The sequence below is a fragment of the Phodopus roborovskii genome, unplaced genomic scaffold (genome assembly GCF_943737965.1).
Source record: "Phodopus roborovskii unplaced genomic scaffold, PHOROB, whole genome shotgun sequence".
Classification (NCBI taxonomy): domain Eukaryota; kingdom Metazoa; phylum Chordata; class Mammalia; order Rodentia; family Cricetidae; genus Phodopus; species Phodopus roborovskii.
Window position 1 is genome coordinate 7,401,715 of NW_026126416.1, and position 12,520 is coordinate 7,414,234.

A 12,520-nucleotide genomic window follows, 5' to 3' on the forward strand; every position below is an offset into this window, starting at 1 on the left:
TAAATAAGTAGCTTATTAAGGATGCATAGCTGCCAGGTGACAAAAGTGGGGCCCAAATCCTTTTCTCTGACTTTCCTCCCCTGACCATGTGTCCCAGTTTGCCTAGGAATGTCCCTAAGCAACCCTTTTCCTCAGAATAAATCTGTTAAGGGCATTTTCTTTTATTCCCCAAACTGACCCTGCTTGGCTGCTAAAAGGCATCCCAAGTGTTTGATGCCCTGCATCTCTCAGACTCTTAAGATCTATCTGGTGCCACAGGAGGGCTAGAAAGGCAAAGGGTAAAAGGGACCAAACAGGCACAGGAGCACTTATTTAATTGCTCTTTTGCCCAGTCTGAGCTGCTATCTGCATCCAGATCTCTGTTCTGTTTTGAAACAAAATGGAAAATGGATGTGACTATTCTAAAAGGTTGGAAAACCTTTTATCTATAAATATAGCAGGAGCTACTGTAGGGGTGAGGCAGACCAACTACTCAACCTACTGCTGAGTATGGAGAATAATGGATTCTAATGCCAACATTAAGAGACATAAGCACTCCACAAAGCCTAACAAAGCTCAGCTGTCCCACCATTCTGAACTCTTGCTGTTGCTGTGAGGTAAAAATCCCACTCAAATTGGTGTAAAGGAAAATCCAGTGAATGGGGCAGGGTAAAAGATAACAAACATTGCCCTGACTGACTGGAAGTGGGGCAGGCCCTGGTGCCCCCAGCTGTTGTGAGTGTAAGGTTCTCCCTCCACCAGATTACTGCCTGGCTACTCTTGGGGATGTTGGGCGGCTCTCCCCATCTGTATCAGCACCTCACAGTGCAAAGATTGGATTGGACCAGCAGTTGCCATAAGAGATATATAGATGACCCTGGTTTTGGTTTGTCGTTGACTCCATTCTAAACATGCTCAGATTGGCCACCTGAGCTGTGCAGGAAGATGGAAAGGGATGATCTTCCCAGAGGAAGTCTGTGTCTCAGGGCAGAAAGCAGAGATGAAATCTTTTAGTCAATGCAGCATCATCCCATTCTACTACTTGAAGGGTCAGAGCTATTTCCAGAGTCTGAAGTCCTCAGCCTAGAACTTTCTCTCTGTTCATCTCCAGGGTGAAATCTGTGTATTTTTGATTTTTGTTTTGGTGGTTTTTCTAGAAGTCCATCAATTTACTAGAATTTTTAGAAGAACCAACTTTTGTTTTCATTAATTTTCTCCATTGATTTTTTCCCCTCAATTTCACTAAATTCTGGTCTTAAACTCTCTTTTCCCCCCTGCCTTTTGGTTTGAGAGAATTGTTTTTTTCTTCTTTGAGAATGCTATAAGTTTCACTCTAAAAACTGATTGCCCTTTTCCTCCAAAATGTGCTAAGCTTTATTCTAGTTTTGTTCAATTCAAGGTTATATTTATGTTTCTTCTGAAACTTCATCTTTCACACATTGATAACCAATATGTTGTTTGATTTCCAAGGCGCAGATTACTTCCTCCTATGTTCATGTTTACTTCCATTTATGGTCACAGAACATTACTTTGTACAATTAAATATGTCTGGATTTACTGAGACATGTTTTCTGATTCAAGATGTGATCTAGCTTGGTGACCAGCCACTGCACATTTGAGCAGTGTATGTATTCTGCTAATTTCCATTGGTGCTGTCTACACATGTCACCTTGATTGAGTTGTTTAATAGTGTTGTTCCAGTCTATATTATTCTTAGCATACACTAATTGTGCAAAATGAAGGATATCATTGAGATAGTTTTTATATGTGTATATAATGTATTATCATTGTATTACTCCAATTCCCCCTTTTAAATTCCATGCATACCCTCTTCTTTTCAATAGCCTTCTAATAGTCCCCCTTCTTTCTTTCATGCCACACATATGCACATGTGTGTGTGTGTGTGTGTGTTTGTGTGTATGTGCATATCATATAGCTATCTAGATTCTACTTGAGAGAGAGAATAGGATAGGTGATAAGTTTCAACTTTCTGAGTGTAAACATAAGACTTTCTGAGTCTGGCTTATTTCACTTGACATGATGATGCCTAGTTATGTCTGTTTTCCTGCAACAGTATGATCAGTGTGATTTTTGTCCTTTATTAGTGAATAAAACACCATTGGAAATATAGATATAGATATTACATTTTCATTATGAATTCATCCATTCTATAGCTTGGCTAATAAGATAAGTATTGATTTTTTTCTGTGTTATATAAGTTATTGAGAACAGGAAAGGAAATCTCTGACAAGGATTTGTCTAGTTCTTCAATTTTATTAGTTATATTGGTTTTTCTTCACATCTTCTGAAGCTTTGCATTGTGAAGTTACTGCTTTATTTTTATATAATGTTCTATCATTGGCAATTCAGTGTTAAACACACATTTTCAGATATTATAGCCATTTCATATTCCTTTAGTTAGCATTTGATGGATTGTCTACTTTAATCCACACTTGACTTCTTACTGTTCTTTCATTCCTGGAGGACAGTTTTACTAGGTGTAGAATTTTTTTCTAGCATCTTTCTGATTTTCAAGGCTTGATTCATTGCTCCTTGCTCCTACAGTTTCTCAATTAATACAGATTCCAGAGTTAAAAATAGTTACAGTAAAGACACTGGTGGTGGCCAAGGGTTGGAAATTCAGAAAGGGATAAAACTGGAGCACATGGGATTGGTAGGGAGCGGTTGGGGTGGAATTGTTCTCTATGGTGGGTACAACTCGTTAGACATCTGTCAAAATTCATAGAATGTACAGCACAAGAATCTAATGTGAGCTACAGACCTCAGTTAATAACTGCACCATCACAGCCTTATCAGGTTTATCCTAATTATCACATTAAAGAAGAATGTTAATGATAGGTAAACAGGGAGAAGTGTTATGTGCTACCCCTCTGTGTTCTGATGAAGTTTCCAAAGGCATCTGTAAGATGCCTTCTATTATCTTTCTAGAATGTAAAGAAATAACCTCAGTTAGCAGTTCCCTTTGGCTATCTCCCAGATCTGTTCCTAGCAGCTGACCCAGGCCTGGGCAGACACCTGTCTGCTACTCCACTCTCAGTGTCTTCTGAGCATTTTGTATTAGCCCATATCTGCCATCCACCACTTTCTGGGGAAGAGCTCTACTCTAGGATTCTCCTAGATGTTCTGGATTTCTGGAGTTCCCTGTATATCTTCTCATGTCACAGCAAGGACCTTGGTTTTCAGTCTGACATGTGTTTCTGCAGCTGGACCTATAGACCCAGCAAAAGAGTAGACATCAGGAAGAAACAACATAGGTAGATTCTCTACAAGCTTGGGAGCAATGTAAATTGTGGGCTGCCCTCTGATTTCTTGGAGGCCACAGAGCTTCTCTGGGCTGCACATGCAGGCCTCATAGCCAGAGAAGTGGAGGGAGGTGAGAGAAGCAACCTCTATCATACATCTTCTATCAACCTGGCCAGAACTTCTACAAACTCTACAGAACTCCTCACAACTCACAAACTCTACAGAATTTCTCAAAATTTGATGATCACATGACTAGAGACAAGGGAGTGAATCTCCCTGAAGTGAAGGGGCATACACACCTCAGAAATGCCAAGGACAAGTCAGACCAAAAGCATCAAGGAAGGACAAAATCGAAGCACATAACAATAAAGGATATTACTTGGGAAACTGACAAATTTTAAAGAAGGCCTATGGGTTGACTATAATATTGTTTATCTATGGTAAATTTGCTGGGTTTGTAACTATATTGTGCTTACGTGAAGGAATATTCTTGAAGAGCTTGAGCTAGATAACATTGAATTCAACTTACACTTTCTGGTCAAGTTACTTCATCCCCAGTTTCCCTTTCCCTGGGATGAACCTATCCCATAGAGTTGATTACTAAGAAGACATGATGGTGTATGGAAATTCCCTGCACTCAGGCCCCTGTAAACACTGAATCTAAGGATACAATCATAATGGCACCATGTTTGGATTTGACACCACACAAGTCTCACTCATCATATGGAGAAATGCAAAGTAAACATGGTCCATAGAGGAAACCTTCAGCATTGACCCAGAGAGAACTTTTAAGTAAAAAATACCATGTGGTGGGGACAGGACCACTGACTCCTCAAGCTTTTCTACAGTGTTCTGGTTCTGCAACAGCATCTTTTAACAGAGATACAACTTAGGCCATGGAGGCTACATCAGTATTCCAGTGGCCACATTAGAAATAAAAGAAAGCAGGTGAAATTAATTCATAGTAAATGATATATAGCCTAGCATACCCAATCTCTTATCCTTTCCATATGTGATCAACTTTCAGAATTATCAATGACACATGTTAAAAATCTCGCATGCTTTTTTTTCACACCAAGTCTCTAAAACCTACTGACTTCCACAGCTACAGCATTTCTCAATTAAGATAACAACATATTATCAGAAATCAACTTTACATGGATTTCATAAAACTTATATTTGCCCAGGTCCCTCCCACATCTAACCTGTTCAAAGTGCCCTCATAAGTCTTCACTGACTGAATTCAGTGCTTAGATTAAAATTTAAGAATGAGTAAAGTCAAATCACTATGGAGTAAGTGCCTCAGTTGCAAGTTGTTCTCCCGGTGCTCAGCATCACGTGGCCAAGAATCTGGTGAATAAATGCTGCTAACATAGATACTTTCAGGTGCCTCAAGACCTTGTATGTGAATTCCATGAACCTTCACAGGAGTCTGTGAGAGTCCAAATGTGATAAATGGAAAGTACAATTTCACCTTAATTTCCCAGTGATGGGAGTAGAACCATGAAAAACAAACAAAAAAGCAAAGCAAAACAAAACAAAACAACAACAAAAACCCCACTCCTTACCTAAAACAAAGTCATTTTACCATTCACTTACATGGTCCATTATACCAATGACTCCATGATTTATTACTCATTCATGTAATGATTTCTGCAAGCTACCCTATGCACAACATGGTATAGATAGGCCATCTGGAATGTCTTACTAACTTACCAACCCTGCTCTGGAGAACAGTAGGACTGAAACAGGAACTGTAATAGTAAGTGTCTGCAGCATCCACAGCATCATCCTTTAGAACAGTGGTTCTCAACCTGTGGGTCATGAACACTTTTGCAAATCCCATTACAATTCATAACAGTAGCAAAATTATAGTTAAGAAGTAGCAACAAGAATAATTTTATGGTTGGGGACCACAACATGAGGAACTGATACAGGGTCACAGCATTAGGAGGGTTGAAATCCACTGTTTTAGGAGGTCCTTCCAACTAAGAACATCTCAGAGAGGAAGCCCCTAACTGCAGACACTTTCAGATCCTCACCGAGTCCTGTCCTGAACCTTCAGTGGATGGCCAATAGGAAAGTAAGATAGGCGGGACTAGGAGACAAGGAGGATTCTAGGAAGTAGGAGGAGTCAAGATGGAGAGACCAGGAAGAGCAGATGCCGGCCCCACTCCCAGATAAGATGAGACCACGTGGAAATACTTAGATTAATAGAAATGGGTTAATACTTAACACAGAGCTAGCCAATAAGAAACAAGTACCTGGCCAACAATATTATATCAAATATAGAGTCTCTGTGTGTTATTTGGGGCTGGTGTGGCAGTGGGACAAGACTGGCTACAGGAGAAAACCTACTTGTTACATTCAGCCAATGGCACCCAGTCAGCATTCAATTTCCCACCAGAGGCAAGAAACAACAGTGGCCATAGGACTAGGACTCAGGGTACGGGGAAGGCTGGCCAGCTGCCTGGGTTCTTTTTTTTTTTTTTTTTTTTTTTTTCGTGGAACTTCACAACTCCCTCCCTCCCTCTCTCTCCCTCTCTCTCCCTGACCCCCCTCTCTCACACACACACAAACACATACACACTACTCTGTTTTTACAAAGGAGCTTCAATCTGTGTAACAAGGTAGAAGACAGTAGGGAAGCCTGAGGGTGAACTCAGCAAAATTGGGCAGTTATCCCATAAGGGTTGTATATCAGATATTTACATTATGATTCATACCAGTAACAAAATTACAGTCATGAAGTATCAACAAAAATAATATTATGGCTGGGGGTCACCACAACATGAAGAACTGTAGTAAAGGGTCATGGCATTAGGAAGGCTGAGAATCATTGCACTAGAGGATGAGTGTTTATTTTCTACCCGGCTAGCTAGAAAACAGAAATATCAGAGAATCAGTGTCTCTATAAACCAAGTTCAAAATCTCCTCCATAATATAATTACTAGGAAATACCCCCCAGTGGATATTCCTTGTATCCAAACTACTCACAGTACAACATTTGTCCAAAGTATATAATACAGTCCACTCTGCAGATAAGGGTATCTGAGGCCCAGAGGGACTGGGTTCCTTGCTTAAGTTTACACAGGTAGTGTAGAACCAGGACTAGAAACTAAGGCTAATTGTCCCTCAAATTTGGTGTGTGTGTGTGTGTGTGTGTGTATCTGCGTCCATGTGTGACTATGTCTATGGATAGAACCTAGGAAGTTAAGGATTTCAGATAAGTAATCTATTGTAAGTTACATCCCTAGTCTTTCACACCTGTCTTCTTAACCACAGCCAGTATCATAACCTGCTGACTTATTTGAACCTTGCACACAAACTTGTCCATCTGGCTGGAGGAATGGAGGCAGAGAATAAAATCACAGCCCAAAGTTTAAGACTTGTTCCTTTTGACTTCACTGGAGTCAACTCAGAATGCTAAACACAGTGGGGAGTGATTTAACATTATATTGAAGACTGAATTTTTCTAAACCACCATAAAAGCTTGTATTAGCAATCCTAAAGAAGTTAACTGTTCAAAAGGACCTAACTGAGATGGCAGAGTAGTGTATAAACATTTCAAAAATATGTCCATTAGCATACTGAAGTGATTCAATCTTTACTCCTCCCTGATGATACACTGTAAATGAAGCCCTTTTGTAGGCAATTGAGAACAAGATTGAACTGACTTTAAATTCTAACTCTGTTGTTCACATGTTTCACAAATTTGAGGAAGTTGCCTCACATCACTGAACCTCAGTTGTCATTTCCAGAGTGGCCTTCATCACGTAGCTTCAGAGTCTTGTTGTGTCACTGGAAGATAAACTATGTTTAGAGTACACAGTTCCAGCAAGGTCTTTGCCACATAGCAAGATGAAAAATGAAACTTAAGAGACAAAACCAAAAAAGGATGACTTGGTCTGGAGAAGATGCTCCAACATGGAAATATGTGAGCATGTATACCACACAAACAAATAACCTTATGCTTGTGGGTTGGAAAGAAGGATAAAGTGTTTGGTGCATATGTAGAGACCCTAATTCAGATTCCCCATAACATACATAAGATGTGAGTGCAGCTGTACATACCTGCATCCCCACAGATGGGAGGGATGAGCACTGAGATGGGCATATCACAGGGCTTCCTGGGAAGAAGACAGTCTAGTCAAAATGTAAACTTCATGTTCAGTTAAGAGATCCTATCTCTAAAATATTACATGAAGAAGAGACCAAGGAAAGGCATCTTAACATCAACCTCCTGCACAGACTAGTATATGCACACACAAAACAACACACTACACACATGCACACACACACACACACACACACATACACTCTTTAGGCAAGATATATATCTTGGTATTGGAACACAGATTACACAATTGTACACAATGCTTGCTTCACAATAGATTCATCAGGAAGTTGAATTTGAAGGCTAAGGCAGAATACCATTTAGAGAAACAGAAGAGAAACCATGCTCAGAACCAACTACCAAAGCTGGATAATGGAAAACAAAATAACTCAGAAAGGAGCAGAAAACAGGTGTGAACTTACCCTAGGAACCACCATGGTGTACAGACAGACATAAGAGCCAGTGGGCTATACAGAACCACTCAGCAAACATTTCCACAAAGGATCAAAAAGGCAAATACTTTTAGGTCTGTGGGAGCCATTCTTGTGAATGCAGAAAGGGGACCATAGTTATCACTGGTGCTGAGTCAACACCATAAAAACAAGTATGGTAATATCTAAAAGGAGATGAGATGTGAAGATGTCAATTTGGAGTTGAAGAAGTGGTATTAAGAGAAGATTTGATTTGGACACCATCCATCCACAGGCAGAAATTAAGAGCTCCCAGCATGATACTTCTAAGACAAGATAATCTCAAAGAGCCTGAGTTCCCTAAATTGAAGGGATTGGGGAGGGTGAGAGTTGGTGGGAATAGGACAAAGGTGGCCTACACTCATAGCAGTATTCTTCAAGAAGAACAAAGACCCCACAGGGCTTCTTGCCTTTGCTGCATGAAGGATTCATTAGTTGGTGCCTTTAAACACATCATATTGTACCATCCATCTTAGAAATAAATTTTCAGCCTGGGTACTCTTACAAATCGGAACCTGTACACTTCCATAAGAAATACGGCAGGCATCCACAGATCTCAATAGGAACCCTGTGTTTGTGGCTACAGGATCCAATGGAGGATCAAATCCACATTTTCTGAAACATACTTGGGGAGCTGATCATGAAGAGGCCTAAAATGACATTCCCAATTTTAATAAGGTAATCACATCTAAATAAAACAAAGATATATTACCTTCAATCAATTCTTCAGAAGCAGATGTACACATACAGAGATTCAGAAATTATTCTGATTGTAATGACCACCAGAGCATGTTCCAAAAATATAAACGTATGATCATACACTCATTCCTTTATAATGTTAAATAAGAAGCTGGCCATATGTTTATGATTAAGTTTGAATTTGGAATTAAGGCATTTTTGAGACTGAATTAAGTAGCAAATCATTAACACAGAATTACTTCTGAAAACCATCATATAATGTCATGAAACATGATATTAGCCCAACCACATGCTTCCCCAAATGGTGTATTGATGAAGGTGAGATGTAATCCACATTTATTGAGTACCTGCAAAGCTCCAGGCTAAAGGCTTCTTCTCTTCACAGATACTCCCAAGGCTAACTTTGTTTCTTCATTTCCCAAAGTGTATATTGGTATGATCACTTCCAATTATAATTATTGCTTATAAAAGAAAATCAAAGTCACATGGAAAGAGAGGGAATTGCAATTCCAAACTCTTGTACACTTTAACATAGCAGAGGCAGTGCCTGGAAACATGGCTTAGTATTAAGAGCACTTCTGCTTTTGTAGAGGACCAGGTTCAGTTGCCACCACCACATGGCACCTCCAGCTGTCTGTAACTCCACTTCCTGGGGATCTAACACCTCTCCTAGCTTGCAAGGGTATTGAACACATGTGGTACATATAAATGAATGCATATAAAATACTCATGAACATTTTTTTAAAGCAAGCAAGTAAGCAGGACCAAGTAAGGATGCAAAGATATTTTTGTGCATAAATTCACTCTAAAACTTTAAGATCAGGTTTTCTTCACATATATTTATGTGGTAATTGCCACAGATCTTCATTGGATATACTCTTTCAAATTCACAATGTATATTAATATGCTAAAACTCTCATCTTCACAAATTTCCAGAGATCATTAAATCTTACTGTCATTAGATATGTAAGTGACTCTTCCCATGTTCTACTCAGAAGAGCATTAGGGGTTAATGGACAAAGGCTCAGACTGTGATTTCTGGGTTGTTGTTAGTTTTTATGAGTAGACAGCTAGTTCTCCAGGCAACCCAGTGTGTGTATGTTCAAGGTCTGATCCTCTACCCAATGTCAGCTTTCCTCAACTAGACAACTAGGCTTGTCCTAGAATCTAATATCAAAAATGTTTACTGTTTACATGGCCATCCGTATCGACTTGAGAGTTTGCCTGTACACAAGTCTAGTACAAAACCAATGGTGTACATCTTTAAAAGAATGTTCTTCAGACCATTAACTCAGGGGAATAAGCTAGCACTTGTAAGAATTCGAATTTCATTCATGGCTGCTGAAGAAAGCTGTTCATAAATGATGGTCATTTTACAAATCTCAACTGGCATTATGTGACCTGTGATAGGAACCTGGTTGTTACATAAGGAATCAGACAAAACTGTGATCTTGATTTCTTTCGCAAAAGTCTACAACTTAGTTCCTGATACATGTTTTTAAAAACAGGGCTAGGCCCTAGGAATAACACACTACCACTAGTCTGCAAAAGGGACATAGTATTAAAGCAATTATTAATGACTTATCCTTATATACATACATTAGTGTATCTATCTCTAAAATTTCATATGAGGAAAGAGACTTTTTGCAGAAGATATAAGTTTACACAGAGACCCACTAATGGTCAGAGAGCAGAGAATCAATGACTGAAGTACTCAGCCCTAAATGGAACATCTATACCACGCCCTGACCCCCCCCCAAGTCTCAGGATCTTTATAGAAGAGGGGGTGGAAAGATCATGAGATCCAGGGGTGGTAGATAACACCAACAAAAAATGTTTTATAGACACAACAGGCCTGGTACACATACTAACTCACAGTAGTTGTGAAAGTATGCCTAAGACCCATGCAAGCTCAAGCCAAACAAAATCCAAGTATAGAAGGTGGACATGGGTATGAAGTTCCACTGGTAACTGAGAACCTATTAGTAACTGATACTTACTTGGAAAGGTAGAGTCAATTTTCTTTAAGGATGTGGCCCCTGGTAGATTCTCCATGTTCCAATGGACACCCACATGTGGAAGAGTATATGAACCACATAAATTCGACTTGATAGAGGAAATAAACAAAAAACAAGGACTCAAAGTTTAGTGACTATGGAAGCAGGTATGTGGTTTTGGGTGGGATTGGGGAGGGGTAGTATGGTCAAAATACAATGTATGGGATTCCTAAATAATCCAAAGGAAAAAAATCAAAAGATAAGGTCTTACTATATAACATCATTGAATAACTCCAAGGACTAGCCCCTACCCTTATTTGAAACTACGGCAGGAGGTGCTGCCCAGTGGCTGGCCTGATATAGGCAATAGCAAATGGTCATTAGCCTCATTGTTATTGTTCGGCAGCATCCATCTCTTGTCCCATGTGGAAGTGGTTCCCACAGGGAAGTTCAACCAATTCTTTTCCCCCTTTCGGTTATAAATCAAACACTGGAGCAAGGCTTTATTCCTTTGCTTTCAAAGCTGAAGCAACATTTCCCACCACACTGACCTCAAAGCTACAAATATATTTCAACTTTGAGTCTTCTAGTAATTGTCATGTTTTAGAAACACAAACATTGAAAAAAGCCACTTTTCTTCATTTTTCAATCTAATATTCTATCTAATAAAAATTCCTTTCTTTTTGAATCCTCAAATTCTATGTAAAATTATAACTAATTCCATCCACTGTGTTTCTTTATAAATTATTTTGATTATGTAAAAATGCCCACTTCCTCTTTTTCCTTCCCAGGTTTTCTTTTGCTTAGCAGGCCTTAGCAGCTTTAGGGGGCTTGGGTTTTGTTTCTGTTTTGTTTGTTTGTTTATGGACTCTATTATCTTCCCCAATGATCCTGACCCTTAGTGTCAATACCTTCACATAAATACTTGGGATCTATATATCCGTGTGTGTGTGTGTGTGTGTGTGTGTGTGTGTGTGTGTGTGTTAGTATTTGTTTATTTACATTAGCTAAACATAAGGAAATCTAGGATCTGCTTCATTCTATACTGAGTATTACAGTCCACTTGGAATCCCCTTGTTACACTGATAGAGAGCAGGAGGGAGAAAAATCAGAGACAAGTGGCAAACCCTCCATCATTAATGTATTAATGTATAACACAGCAAAATGCACAAACCATTGAGCCAAATCCAGGGCGGAAGGGTCCTATTTTAGAACCATACTGTTTTGTCCAAACTCTATTAGGGGCCAAACACAACTTCTTAACCTAATGTCATTTTATTTAAGTTTTCATAAATCTTGCTACAATAATTTATCGTATTTTCTGCATAAAAAATTGAAACAGTTCTTTCAAAATAACATTTTGATGAGTTGAGTGTAAATGAATTAGAAACACACGGATTAAATTTCCCTCAAAATACACATGGGTTTCAAAATTAAGGGGAATTAACTTCTCCAAATGTTTTCAATTTTGCCTAACCTCAGAAGTTTGATGCATGGTTTGAGACAGTTGGCCTCATGCCAATTTTGTGCATCCTTGCCAGGGCTTTACCTGGAAAAACACTTTATTTGCATTTATCCTTAGTCATGATACCTTAACAATATGACTAATCAGATAAGTAGAGGACCTGAATTGTGCCATAAATATTATTCAAAGTGACTTCAGTGCCTAGACAATGGCTTTCTGACTTTACTCTGTACTGAGTAAAGCAAGAGTCCAAAGCAAATTATGATGTCATGAAACCTCTGAAGATGCTTGGCAGTTTCTATCTTTGATAAATGACCACCATCCTCATGGAAGGATATTAGAAAGAACAGAAACTTCATTTGAGGTGAAATTTTTGACAAATTAAAACTGAAATTTTCTAATCACATTTCCATTCCATTTCTTTTAGCTTTGCTTGTTTTTATTTGTACTGTGTTTGCTAAATGGATATAAACTCCTTTCCAGCTTCAACATAGGAATATGTAAGCCTAAGTAAGATACCCAAGAAGTC